The 13,405-nt window shown below is 48.3% G+C and overlaps 1 pseudogene; it reads right to left on the bottom strand.

Annotated features, from left to right (window-relative positions):
* Positions 1-11,755: 11,755 nt before the first annotated feature.
* On the bottom strand, positions 11,756-13,110 carry LOC147987676 (uncharacterized; annotated as a pseudogene).
* Positions 13,111-13,405: the final 295 nt, after the last annotated feature.

The following is a 13,405-nucleotide window of genomic DNA, read 5'->3' as shown; positions in this document are numbered from 1 at the left end:
ACGAAGGTCATCCCCTATGCTTTAGACATAGGCTCTACAGTATGCTATGTTGTGTACCGCACCTGAAGTGTGCCAAGCCATGAGTTAGTCAAGGGGTACAAGTGTGATCTAGGAATGGATCACAGGACAACGGTTAAGGTTATCCTTAGTAACTAGTGGACTAAGGAATTTTCTCGATTATGGAGGTGGTAAAAGAGTTCGTCATAAAGGGTTACGCCGATGCAATCTTTGACACTAATCTGGATGATTCTGAGTAGTAAACCGGATTCGTATAGTAGAACAGTTATTTGGAATAGTTCCAAATAGAGCGTGGTAGCTGCACCTACAAGATGACATAGAGATTTGTAAAGCACACACACGGATCTGAAAGGTTCAGACCCGTTGACTATAACATCTCTCACAAGCATAACATGATCAAACACAGAACTCATTGAGTGTTAATCACATGGTAATGTGAACTAGATTATTGACTCTAGTAAACTCTTTGGGTGTTAGTCACATGGGGATGTGACCTTGAGTGTTAATCACATAGCGATGTGAACTGGATTATTGACTCTAGTGCAAGTGGGAGACTGTTGGAAATATGCCCTAGAGGTAATAATAAATTAGTCATTATTATATTTCCTTATTCATGATAATCGTTTATTATCCATGCTAGAGTTGTATTGATAGGAAACTTAGATACATGTGTGGACACATAGACAACACCATGTCCCTAGTAAGCCTCTAGTTGACTAGCTCGTTGATCAATAGATGGTTACGTTTTCCTGACCATGGACATTGGATGTCGTTGATAATAGGATCACATCATTAGGAGAATGATGTGATGGACAAGACCCAATCCTAAGCCTAGCACAAGATCGTGTAGTTCGTATGCTAAAGCTTTTCTAATGTCAAGTATCATTTCCTTAGAACATGAGATTGTGCAACTCCTGGATACCGTAGGAATGCTTTGGGTGTACCAAACGTCACAACGTAACTGGGTGGCTATAAAGGTGCACTGCGGGTATCTCCGAAAGTGTCTGTTGGGTTGGCACGAATCGAGACTGGGATTTGTCACTCCGTGTAACGGAGAGGTATCTCTGGGCCCACTCGGTAGGACATCATCATAATGTGCACAATGTGACCAAGGAGTTGATCATGGGATGATGTCTTACGGAACGAGTAAAGAGACTTGCCGGTAACGAGATTGAATGAGGTATCGGGATACCGACGATCGAATCTCAGGCAAGTATCGTACCGATGGACAAAGGGAATTGAATACGGGATTGATTGAATTCTCGACATCGTGGTTCATCCGATGAGATCATCGTGGAGCATGTGGGAGCCAACATGGGTATCCAGATCCCGCTGTTGGTTATTGACCGGAGAGTTGTCTCGGTCATGTCTACATGTCTCCCGAACCCGTAGGGTCTACACACTTAAGGTTCGGTGACGCTAGGGTTGTAGAGATATTAGTATGCGGTAACACGAAAGTTGTTCGGACTCCCGAATTAGATCCCGGACGTCACGAGGAGTTCCGGAATGGTCCGGATGTGAAGATTTATATATAGGAAGTCCAGTTTCGGCCATCGGGAAAGTTTCGGGGGTAATCGGTATTGTACCGGGACCACCGGAAGGGTCCCGGGGGTCCATAGGGTGGGGCCTCCTATCCCGGAGGGCCCCATGGGCTGAAGTGGGAGGGGAACCAGCCCCTGGTTGGCTGGTCCGCCCCCCCATGGGCCTCCCCTGCGCCTAGGGTTGGAAACCCTAGGGGTGGGGGGCGCCCCACCTGACTTGGGGGGCAAGTCCCCCCCTTGGCCGCCCCCCCCTTGGAGATTGGATCTCCTAGGGCCGGCTCCCCCTAGGGGTCCTATATATAATGGGGGGGAGGGAGGGCAGCCACACCTGAAGCCCTGGCGCCTCCCTCCCTCCCGTGACACCTCTTCCTCCCCGCTTGTGCTTGGCGAAGCCCTGCCGGGATCCCGCTACTTCCACCACCACGCCGTTGTGCTGCTGGATCTCCATCAACCTCTCCTCTCCCCTTGCTGGATCAAGAAGGAAGAGACGTCTCTCCGTTCCATACGTGTGTTGAACGCGGAGGTGCCGTCCGTTCGGCGCTAGGATCATCGGTGATTTGGATCACGATGAGTACGACTCCATCAACCCCGTTCTCTTGAACGCTTCCGCTTAGCGATCTTCAAGGGTATGAAGATGCACTCCCTCTCTCTCGTTGCTAGTATCTCCTAGATTGATCTTGGTGACACGTAGAATTTTTTTGAATTATTGCTACGTTCCCCAAAAGGTTAGCCATTGAGCCGAGCACAATTTCACACCTTGCAACACAGGCAAGAACCCCTTCTTAGACTAATCCATATTGAACTTCTTCAATATCTTATCGAGGTATGTGCTTTTTGAAAGACCTATGAGGCGTCTTGATCTATCTCTGTAGATCTTGATGCCTAATATGTAAGCTGCTTCTCCAAGGTCCTTCATTGAAAAACACTTATTCAAGTAGGCCTTTATGCTCTCCAAGAGTTCTATGTCATTTCCCATCAACAGTATGTCATCCACATATAATATGAGAAATGCTACAGAGCTCCCACTCACTTTCTTGTAAACGCAGGCTTCTCCATAAGTCTGCATAAACCCAAACGCTTTGATCATTTCATCAAAGCGAATGTTCCAACTCCGAGATGCTTGCACCAGCCCATAGATGGAGCGCTGGAGCTTGCATACCTTGTTAGCATTCTTAGGATCGACAAAATCCTTCCGGCTGCATCATATACAATTCTTCCTTAAGAAAGTCGTTAAGGAATGCCGTTTTGACGTCCATTTTCCATATCTCATAATCGTAGAATGCGGCAATTGCTAACATGATTCAGACGGACTTCAGCTTCGCTATGGGTGAGAAGGTCTCATCGTAGTCAACCCCTTGAACTTGTCGATAACCTTTAGCGACAAGTCGAGCTTTATAGATGGTCACATTTCCATCCGCATCCGTCTTCTTCTTAAAGATCCATTTATTTTCTATCGCTCGCTGATCATCGGGCAAGTCTGTCAAAGTCCATACTTTGTTTTCATACAAGGATCCTATCTCGGATTGCATGGCTTCAAGCCATTTGTTGGAATCTGGGCCCGCCATCGCTTCTTCATAGTTCGAAGGTTCACCGTTGTCTAACAACATGATTTCCAGGACAGGGTTGCCATACCATTCTGGTGTGGAACATGTCCTCGTGGACCTACGAAGTTCAGTAGCAGCTTGATCCGAAGTACCTTGATCATCATCATTAACTTCCTCTCTAGTCAGTGCAGGCACCACAGGAACATTTTCCTGAGCTATGCTACTTTCCGCTTCAAGAGGCAGTACTTCATCAAGTTCTACTTTCCTCCCACTTACTTCTTTTGAGAGAAACTCTTTCTCCAGAAAGGATCCGTTCTTGGCAACAAAGATCTTGCCTTCGGATCTGAGGTAGAAGGTATACCCAATGGTTTCCTTAGGGTATCCTATGAAGACGCATTTTTCCGACTTGGGTTTGAGCTTTTCAGGTTGAAGTTTCTTGACATAAGCATCGCATCCCCAAACTTTTAGAAACGACAGCTTAGGTTTCTTCCCAAACCATAATTCATACATTGTCGTCTCAACGGATTTTGACGAAGCCCTATTTAAAGTGAATGCGGCAGTCTCTAAAGCATAGCCCCAAAATGAGAGTGGTAGATCGGTAAGAGACATCATAGATCGCACCATATCCAATAGAGTGCGATTACGACGTTCGGACACACCATTTTGCTGAGGTGTTCCAGGCAGCGTGAGTTGTGAAACGATTCCACATTTCCTTAAGTGTGTGCCAAATTCGTGACTCGAATATTGCCCTCCACGATCTGATCGTAAGAACTTTATTTTCCTGTCACGTTGATTTTCAACCTTACTCTGAAATTCCTTGAACCTTTCAAAGGTCTCAGACTTGTGTTTCATTAAGTAGACATACCCATATCTACTTAAGTCATCAGTGAGGGTGAGGACATAATGATAGCCACCGCGAGCCTCAACGCTCATTGGACCGCACACATCAGTATGTATGATTTCCAATAAGTTGGTTGCTCGCTCCATTGTTCCGGAGAACGGAGTCTTGGTCATTTTACCCATGAGGCATGGTTCGCACGTGTCAAATGATTCGTAATCAAGAGACTCCAAAAGTCCATCTGCATGGAGCTTCTTCATGCGTTTGACACCAATGTGACCAAGGCGGCAGTGCCACAAGTATGTGGGACTTTCATTATCAACCTTACATCTTTTGGTATTCACACTATGAATATGTGTAACATTACGTTCGAGATTCATTAAGAATAAACCATTCACCAGCGGGGCATGACCATAAAACACATCTCTCATATAAATAGAACAACCATTATTCTCGGATTTAAATGAGTAGCCATCTCGTATTAAACGAGATCCTGATACAATGTTCATGCTCAAAGCTGGCACTAAATGACAATTATTGAGGTTGAAAACTAATACCGTGGGTAAATGTAGAGGTAGCGTGCTGACGGCGATCACATCGACCTTGGAACCATTCCCGACGCACATCGTCACCTCGTCCTTCGCCAGTCTCCGCTTATTCTGCAGCTCCTGTTTTGAGTTACAAATCTGAGCAACCGCACCGGTATCAAATACCCAGGAGCTACTACGAGTACTGGTACGATACACATCAATAACATGTATATCACATATACCTTTGGTGTTGCCGGCCTTCTTGTCCGCTAAGTACTTGGGGCAGTTCCGCTTCCAGTGACCACTTCCCTTGCAATAAAAACACTCAGTCTCAGGCTTGGGTCCATTCTTTGGCTTCTTCCCGGAAGCTTTCTTGCCGGGCGTGGCAACTCCTTTGCCGTCTTTCTTGAAACCCTTTTTACCCTTGCCTTTCTTGAACTTAGTGGTTTTATTCACCATCAAAACTTGATGTTCCTTTTTGATTTCCACCTCCGCTGATTTCAGCATCGAATATACCTCAGGAATGGTTTTCTCCATCCCCTGCATATTGAAGTTCATCACAAAGCTCTTGTAGCTCGGTGGAAGCGACTGAAGGATTTTGTCAACGACCGCGTCATCCGGGAGATTAACTCTCAGCTGAGTCAAGCGGTTGTGCAACCCAGGCATTTTGAGTATGTGCTCGCTGACGGAACTATTCTCCTCCATCTTACAACTGTAGAACTTGTCGGAGACTTCATATCTCTCGACCCGGGCATGAGCTTGGAAAACCCTTTTTAGCTCTTGGAACATCTCATATGCTCCGTGCTGCTCGAAACGCTTTTGGATCCCCGGTTCTAAGCTGTAAAGCATGCCACACTGAACCAGGGAGTAATCATCAACACGGGACTGCCAAGCGTTCATAACGTCTTGGTTTGCTGGGGGTGGTGCTTCACCTAGCGGTGCTTCAAGGACATATGTTTTCTTGGCAGCTATGAGGATGATCCTCAAGTTCCGGACCCAGTCCGTATAGTTGCTACCATCATCTTTCAGCTTGGTTTTCTCTAGGAACGCGTTGAAGTTGAGGGCAACATTAGCGTGGGCCATTTGATCTACAAGACATATTGTAAATATTTTAGACTAAGTTCATGATAATTAAGTTCATCTAATCAAATTATTTAATGAACTCCCACTCAGACAAACATCACTCTAGTCATCTAAGTGATACATGATCCGAGTCAACTAGGCCGTGTCCGATCATCACGTGAGACGGACTAGTCATCATCGGTGAACATCTTCATGTTGATCGTATCTTCTATACGACTCATGTTCGACCTTTCGGTCTTCCGTGTTCCGAGGCCATGTCTATACATGCTAGGCTCGTCAAGTTAACCTAAGTGTATTGCGTGTGTAAATCTGGCTTACACCCGTTGTATTCGAATGTTAGAATCTATCACACCCGATCAGCACGTGGTGCTTCGAAACAACGAACCTTCGCAATGGTGCACAGTTAGGGGGAACACTTTCTTGAAATTATTGCGAGGGATCATCTTATTTAAGCTACCGTCGTTCTAAGCAAATAAGATGTAAAACATGATAAACATCACATGCAATCAAATAGTGACATGATATGGCCAATATCATTTTGCTCCTTTTGATCTCCATCTTCGGGGCGCCACGATCATCATCGTTACCGGCATGACACCATGATCTCCATCATCGTGTCTTCATGAAGTTGTCTCGTCATCTATTACTTCTACTACTATGGCTAACGGTTTAGCAATAAAGTAAAGTAATTACATGACGTTTATGTTGACACGCAGGTCATAAATAAATTAAGACAACTCCTATGGCTCCTGCCGGTTGTCATACTCATCGACATGCAAGTCGTGATTCCTATTACAAGAACATGATCAATCTCATACATCACATATATCATTCATCACATCCTTGTGGCCATATCACATCACACGGCATATGCTGCAAAAACAAGTTAGACGTCCTCTAATTGTTGTTGCAAATTTTTACGTGGCTGCTATAGGTTTCTTAGCAAGAACGTTTCTTACCTACGCCAAAACCACAACGTAATATGCCAATTTCTATTTACCCTTCATAAGGACCCTTTTCATCGAATCCGATCCGACTAAAGTGGGAGAGACAGACACCCGCTAGCCACCTTATGCAACTAGTGCATGTCAGTCGCTGGAACCTGTCTCACGTAAGTGTACGTGTAAGGTCCGCCCGGGCCGCTTCATCCCACGATGCCGCCGAATCAAGATAAGACTAGTAACAGCAAGTAAATTGACAAAATCGACGCCCACAACAACTTGTGTTCTACTCGTGCATAGAAACTACGCATAGACCTAGCTCATGATGCCAATGTTGGGGATCGTTGCAGAAATTAAAATTTTCTACGCATCACGAAGATCAATCTATGGAGTCATCTAGCAACGAGAGGGAGAGAAGTACATCTACATACCCTTGTAGATCGCGAGCGGAAGCGTTCAAGAGAACGGGGTTGATGGAGTCGTACTCGTCGTGATCCAAATCACCGATGATCCTAGCGCCGAACGGACGGCACCTCCGCGTTCAACACACGTACGGAGCGGTGACGTCTCCCACGCCTTGATCCAGCAAGGAGGAGGGAGAGGTTGAGGAAGAGGGCTCCAACAGCAGCACGACGGCGTGGTGGTGATGGAGTGGCAGTACTCCGATAGGGCTTCGCCAAGCTCTTGCGGAGGAGAAGTGTTGGGGAGGGGAGGGGCTGCGCCTTGGATGTCGTGTGCAGCCCTCCCCTCGCCCCTCTATTTATAGGGGAAGGGGGAAGGGGGCCGGCCCCCTCTAGATGAGATCTAGAGGGGGGGGGCAAGGGGGGGGGGCTTGCCCCCCAAGCAAGGGGGCGCCCCCTCTAGGGTTCCCCCTAACCCTAGGCGCATGGGCCCAAGGGGGGGGGGATGCGCCCAGCCCTCCAAGGGCTGGTTCCCTTTCCTCTACGGCCCATGAGGCCCTCCAAGAGAGGTGGCCCCTCCCGGTGGACCCCCGGAACCCCTCCGGTGGCCCCGGTACAATACCTTTCCGGCGGCCGTATGACAACTTCCCATATATAAATCTTCACCTCCGGACTATTTCGGAACTCCTCGTGACATCCAGGATCTCATCCGGGACTCCGAACAATATTCGGTAATCGCATACAAGTCTTCCTAATAACCCTAGCGTCATCGAACCTTAAGTGTGTAGACCCTACGGGTTCGGGAATCACACATACATGACCGAGACAGCTCTCCGGCCAATAACCAACAGCGGCATCTGGATACCCATGTTGGCTCCCACATGTTCCATGATGATCTCATCGAATGAACCACGATGTCGAGAATTCAAGTAATCCCGTATACAATTCCCTTTGTCAATCGGTACGTTACTTGCCCGAGATTCGATCGTCGGTATCCCAATACCTCGTTCAATCTCGTTACCGGCAAGTCACTTTACTCGTACTGTAATGCATGATCCCGTGATCAACCACTTGGTCACATTGAGCTCATTATGATGATGCATTACCGAGTGGGCCCAGAGATACCTCTCCGTCATACGGAGTGACAAATCCCAGTCTCGATTCGTGCCAACCCAACAGACACTTTCGGAGATACCTGTAGTGCACCTTTATAGCCACCCAGTTACGTTGTGACGTTTGGCACACCCAAAGCACTCCTATGGTATCCGGTAGTTGCACAATCTCATGGTCTAAGGAAATGATACTTGACATTAGAAAAGCTCTAGCAGACGAACTACATGAGCTTGTGCTATGCTTAGGATTGGGTCTTGTCCATCACATCATTCTCCTAATGATGTGATCCCGTTATCAACGACATCCAATGTCCATAGTCAGGAAACCATGACCATCTGTTGATCAACGAGCTAGTCAACTAGAGGCTTACTAGGGACATGTTGTGGTTTATGTATTCACACATGTATTATGATTTCCGGATAACACAATTATAGCATGAACAATAAACAATTATCATGAACGAGGAAATATAATAATAATCATTTTATTATTGCCTCTAGGGCATATTTCCAACAGGGGTAACATCCGGGAATGCTTTCCCGAAGTTTGGCATTTTCGGACAAACGAACCGGAGGGGGAAAGTTGCGTGTTCGCTATGCTAGAGGCATGTGAGAGGTGAACGGAGAGCGTATTCGGATTCGCCTCGTCGTTCTGAGCAACTTTCATGTAAAAACAAATTTCATCCGAGTTACGCTTTATTTTATATGAATTTTCAAAGTTTTAATGAATTTTTTGGAATTATATAAATTTGAAATATAATGGGTAAAATGCTACGGGTACGCAGAGGGTGTACCCAGAAGTTCAACTATGAGGCTGACTGGTGGGGTCCAGTTGACTGCCCAGCCAGCAGTCGACCTTGACTGTTGACTGGTCAACAGGGCCAGGGGGTCCCACACGTCAGTGTCTTAACAATTTCTAATTTGATTTTCTTTAATCTTATCAAGGGGAGGCCCTACATATCATTTGCTGTAGACTAGTTTAGTACTAATCTAATCCTAGGCTAACCTAATACACACAGACGCACACACAGAACGCACGCACACACGCGCAGGGAGCCGACGGTGCCATCGGCCATGGCCGTGGCCAAGGCCAGCAGCCGCGGCGGGCAGGCCATCGGCGGGCGCGGCCAGCGGCGGCGCGCGGGGTTACATGCGGGGCCAGGGAGCGGAGCTCCAGGCGTCGCGGCGCTGCGGACGAGAGCCGGCGAGCGGCGGGCGCAGCGGTAGCGGTGGGCGCCGGCGACTGCAGCAGGGGCGGCGAGCAGTTGGGTCGTGGCCAGGCGCGCGGGCGAGAGAGGCGCCGACGCAGGGCGGGCGCGGGCTAGGCGCGAGGCCAGGCGCGCAGGGGGAGCACAACCATGGGTGCGGCGAGCGTGTACGGGGGCGAACCCGGTGCGGTTGCGGCAGGGCTTCGGCCACGACGGGCGTGAGCTCGCGGGGTGACTCTACGGCGACAGAACGACGGGGGCAAGGCCGGGAGTCGGAGGAGGAGCTCACAGGGAGGGGGGGGGGGGGGGGGGGGGGGGGGGGTTCGTAGGAACTCAGGGGAGCCGGAGGTAGTTGGAGTCGAGGGGATCGACGACGAGGCAGAGGCGATGTCCGTCGAAGGGGATTGACGTGGACGACGCCGGTATTGAAGGGGAGCGACGTGGAGGGCATCCACGGCCATGGCGCACGGGATGTGCGCCACGCACCTCTCTGCCTCCTGTAGCGAGGTGGGAGAAGGCCCAGGTTGGGCTGGGCCGCACTGTAGTCAGTGGGCTCAAGTGCACAGTATGCACTTGGCCTTTTGTCTTCTCTTTTTCTGTTTTTCTTTTTCCAGTAGCTTTTGCATTTTATTTTAGCCACAAATGAGTTTGAAAAAATATGCCACTGACAAAAACAAATTCAAATAAATATTTTGCACTGCCACCAAAAGTTTGGAACCTAATTGAAGCTATTAGAATTTTGCATAAACGAAAAAGCAATTAATTTGCTGATTTGGCACTGTTTTAAATTACTATAGTCCATCTTGTCTTGGAGGTGATGTTGTTTTCCTTAACAATTAAATGTTATCGAATTTTGGGTAAAAGGTGACTATTTTGTAGCAACTTTTGTGCAACTCCAAATTTCACTTGCAAATTGAATTTGATTTCAAAGTGGATTTTAAAACGAGATTTGAATCAAAGGTGATCAACTCCTGATTAGAAAAGGATTAGCTTAATCACGAAGAGTTAGTGTAGCATGACACTGGGGGCGTTACAATACTCCAATGACCATGGTCCGAATCCATCGCGCCGAGACATATGTTTGGAGCTCCTCGATGGGGAAGATGTTGCTTTGGCCTCCTTGGGCTCATCATCTCCTCCTTGCCTTAGAGCAAACACATTTAGTGCATTATCAAAATTACAAAGATTCACAAGATGTATATTAGTAATATCAAATATATAATTCAATCTTTCAGTTCTCACATAGCATAAAGAGCGATACAAGATATGAGTATCACTTGAGAATATATCTTAGCAACAAATGCATCAATTGCACTTCTTTGCTAAAAAACACTGTCCTTGTAAAAAACTCTGCTCGTGGCCTTGAGTATTCACCATTATTTATGACACATGACATCTTACGTTCCAAAGTTAGTGGGGGTGTACCTACACACCGGCGGATTCATGACTTTCCGAAATCAAAACTATTGTGTGCACGACAGTTGCCCCTCCCCCCCCCCCCCCCCCCCCCCCCCCCCCGCGGAACTTTGAACGATGGAGGATTGAAAAGTGATATCCAGTTTTGCTCTCCGCATGGATGGCATGATGTGTTGCATCGTATGAAAATAGTTTCGAATTTGTCGTGTGTGTAGCAGTGTCCTTCCCAAACTAGATGGAACAAATTTGAATAATTTGACCACTTCATAAGTGGAGAGATATTGAACTAACTATTTTCACCAAGATCCGTATGCCACACCATTGGTGTGAGAGGACCAATTTCTACAGCCCGACCACCGCTCGCCATGGCGCTTGCAGCCATGGCCACTGCTCGACCGGGCACGCCCGAGCTCCGCTCCGGCCTTCCCCTCTCGCCTCCGTAGTTGTTCCGGCCGGCAATGCTTTTTTATACTTTTTCGTAACAAGAACCTTGTTGCAAAAGTCCACCCTTAACATTATCTCTGTTGCAGAAATTCTTCGATTCGCACCGTAGATGAGGTCATCTTTTTCAGTAAAAAAAATTCCGCAACATTACCCATGTTGCAAAAGCCCTCCCGCAACATCTTATTTGTTGCAAAAAAAGATGAAGAAAAAAATAATTCTGCAACACCACCTCAGTTGCAAAAGTTCTCCCACAACATCATATGTGTTGCAAAAAATAAAGACAAAAAAAATCCGCAACACAATCTTTGTTGCTAATGTTTCTGCAACCAGGGCTCTGTTGCAAATATATCTGCAACACAACATTTGTTGCAATGTTGAGGACAGTGTTAAGCTACCGGATAACACCTGATCTAATGGCCGTGGAGGCGGCAGCTCTTTTTCAAAGATCCGCCGGCCGACGCGTAGCAAGCCCCATATTTTAAGCGTCTATCTGTGGGGCACCAAACTTATGTAAGGTTAACATGTTAGCACCCAAATTGAGATAAAATTATTGGTGGACACTTCCCTATGTAACAAGACAATATATAGCTCTACCTAATAACCGCTACAGTTAAAAGCTCACTAGAGATGGGAAATATATAAATCACTCAGAATCGATGGTTTGTCGAGGTACCTTAATTTAAACCCTTTGGAATAAACCTTTTTGTGTGGGGGATGCAGCACCATGCCTCGAGAAGAACTTATGCTTGACAAGGCTTTCTTTGTACTTGTGTCCAATAATGCTTAAACTCCCTGACAAGGGTTTCCATTTAAATTCCTCTAGTAACTTACCTGCGCTGTCACAGTGGAACATGTAACGTGCAGACATACTGTAGACCAGCACGTCTCCCTCGTGGGACAAAACACAGTGCCGTGTGTTTACATTGTGCCATAAGACCACCGCTGGGTGTCGTGTGTTTACACTATGACATAGGACCTCCTATGGGTGTTTAACATGGTAGTTGAATGACCAGACCTCCCTCTGGTAGTCCTCCAACACCATTTTTGAGCTTGACCTCCAGAGTCCAAGCAACTGAATCCAATTGAACCTTCCATGTCCCACAAACGCATGCAGAAGCCGGTAGCAGTCGGGCGACACATAGACTGAATGACTCGATCACAGTGTCGAAAACGACTATGCCGACATCAAAGTGAGCCCAGTCATCAGGTTCCCAGTGAAGGTGGTTGCGAAATACAACTGGTGAGGCCAAAATAATTGGAGAAGTTCCATGCCCGGCCAACATAGCCACCATGTCAGGGCTATCGGAAGGAACTCCAATGCACCACGGGGAGACCCTCCGCCGCACCCGCACCTTAAGGATGTAGTACATAGCTGCTTGCTGGTAAAGGATGCGGTACTCGCCGGATTGGCAATGCAAGTACAGTGCCGCAACGTTGATGTGGCGTGCAGTGGGGAGGTCCGGGAGTGAAGCGAATTGACGCGTGGCCGGGTTGCAGACACTGAAGCGGCCGTCAGACAGGCTTAGCAGGAGGAGGCCGTCGTAGGATGCGTGCAACTTCCAGCCGTCGTAGTCGTCGAACCCAAGGACAGGCCGGCAGCGGCCCTGCCCCAAGACTGGTTCGCCAGCAGCCTCTGTACTTGAACTGGCTGTGGCGTCGTAGAGCACGGTGAGGGGGAGCGACGGCTGGCGCCGGTGGTGGGCGAGGAGGAAATCAGGGGCTGAGGCGAGGCCGCGCCAGGAGCGGCAGACTGCGCGGCAGCGGAGGATGTCCCTGGCCGGGAGGCGGACGAAGATCTACCACGATGTCCTCCGGGAGGCGGTCGAGGGCGGCGGCTCGGCGGCGGCTGTGGGTCCGCCTCGCCACAGGGTCCCCCGCGGCCTCACGCTCGATCATGACGCCGTCGTCGTCGGTGGCTGCTCCCTGCTCGGCGCCGGCGGCGTACGTAGGGCTTCGGGTCAGGAGAGACGCGACGAGTATCCGGCGCTGTACCCGCTGCCTGGAAATTTGGGCGACCATCCGCATCTTGGTCATCGTAGCGCCGTAGTTGCTGAGAGAGATTCGAAGCTGCAGCTAGGTTTTGTGAGGCTGGAACGTCCGATGGTATATATGTGCCGAGATCAAGATATATGGGTGCGTGTATGGTTGTGGGCTCGATCGGTCTGGTCTGCTCCTGCATGGCTGATTTTTTTAAAAAAAATTGCTCGTGCACGGCTGATCTTTGATAACAGCTGCATGCTAATCGCTACGCTATCATCTCTCTCAATACGGCGAACGAAATTCTCAAAAAAAAAAAAAGATCGGCGAACGATCAGACGACGACCCAGGC

This window comes from Triticum urartu, chromosome 2A, assembly GCF_056163025.1.
Source record: "Triticum urartu cultivar PI428250 chromosome 2A, HENAU_Tu73, whole genome shotgun sequence".
Taxonomy (NCBI): Eukaryota; Viridiplantae; Streptophyta; class Magnoliopsida; order Poales; family Poaceae; genus Triticum; species Triticum urartu.
Note: the sequence above shows the minus strand (reverse complement) of the source record. Positions and strands in the feature narration are given on the sequence as shown.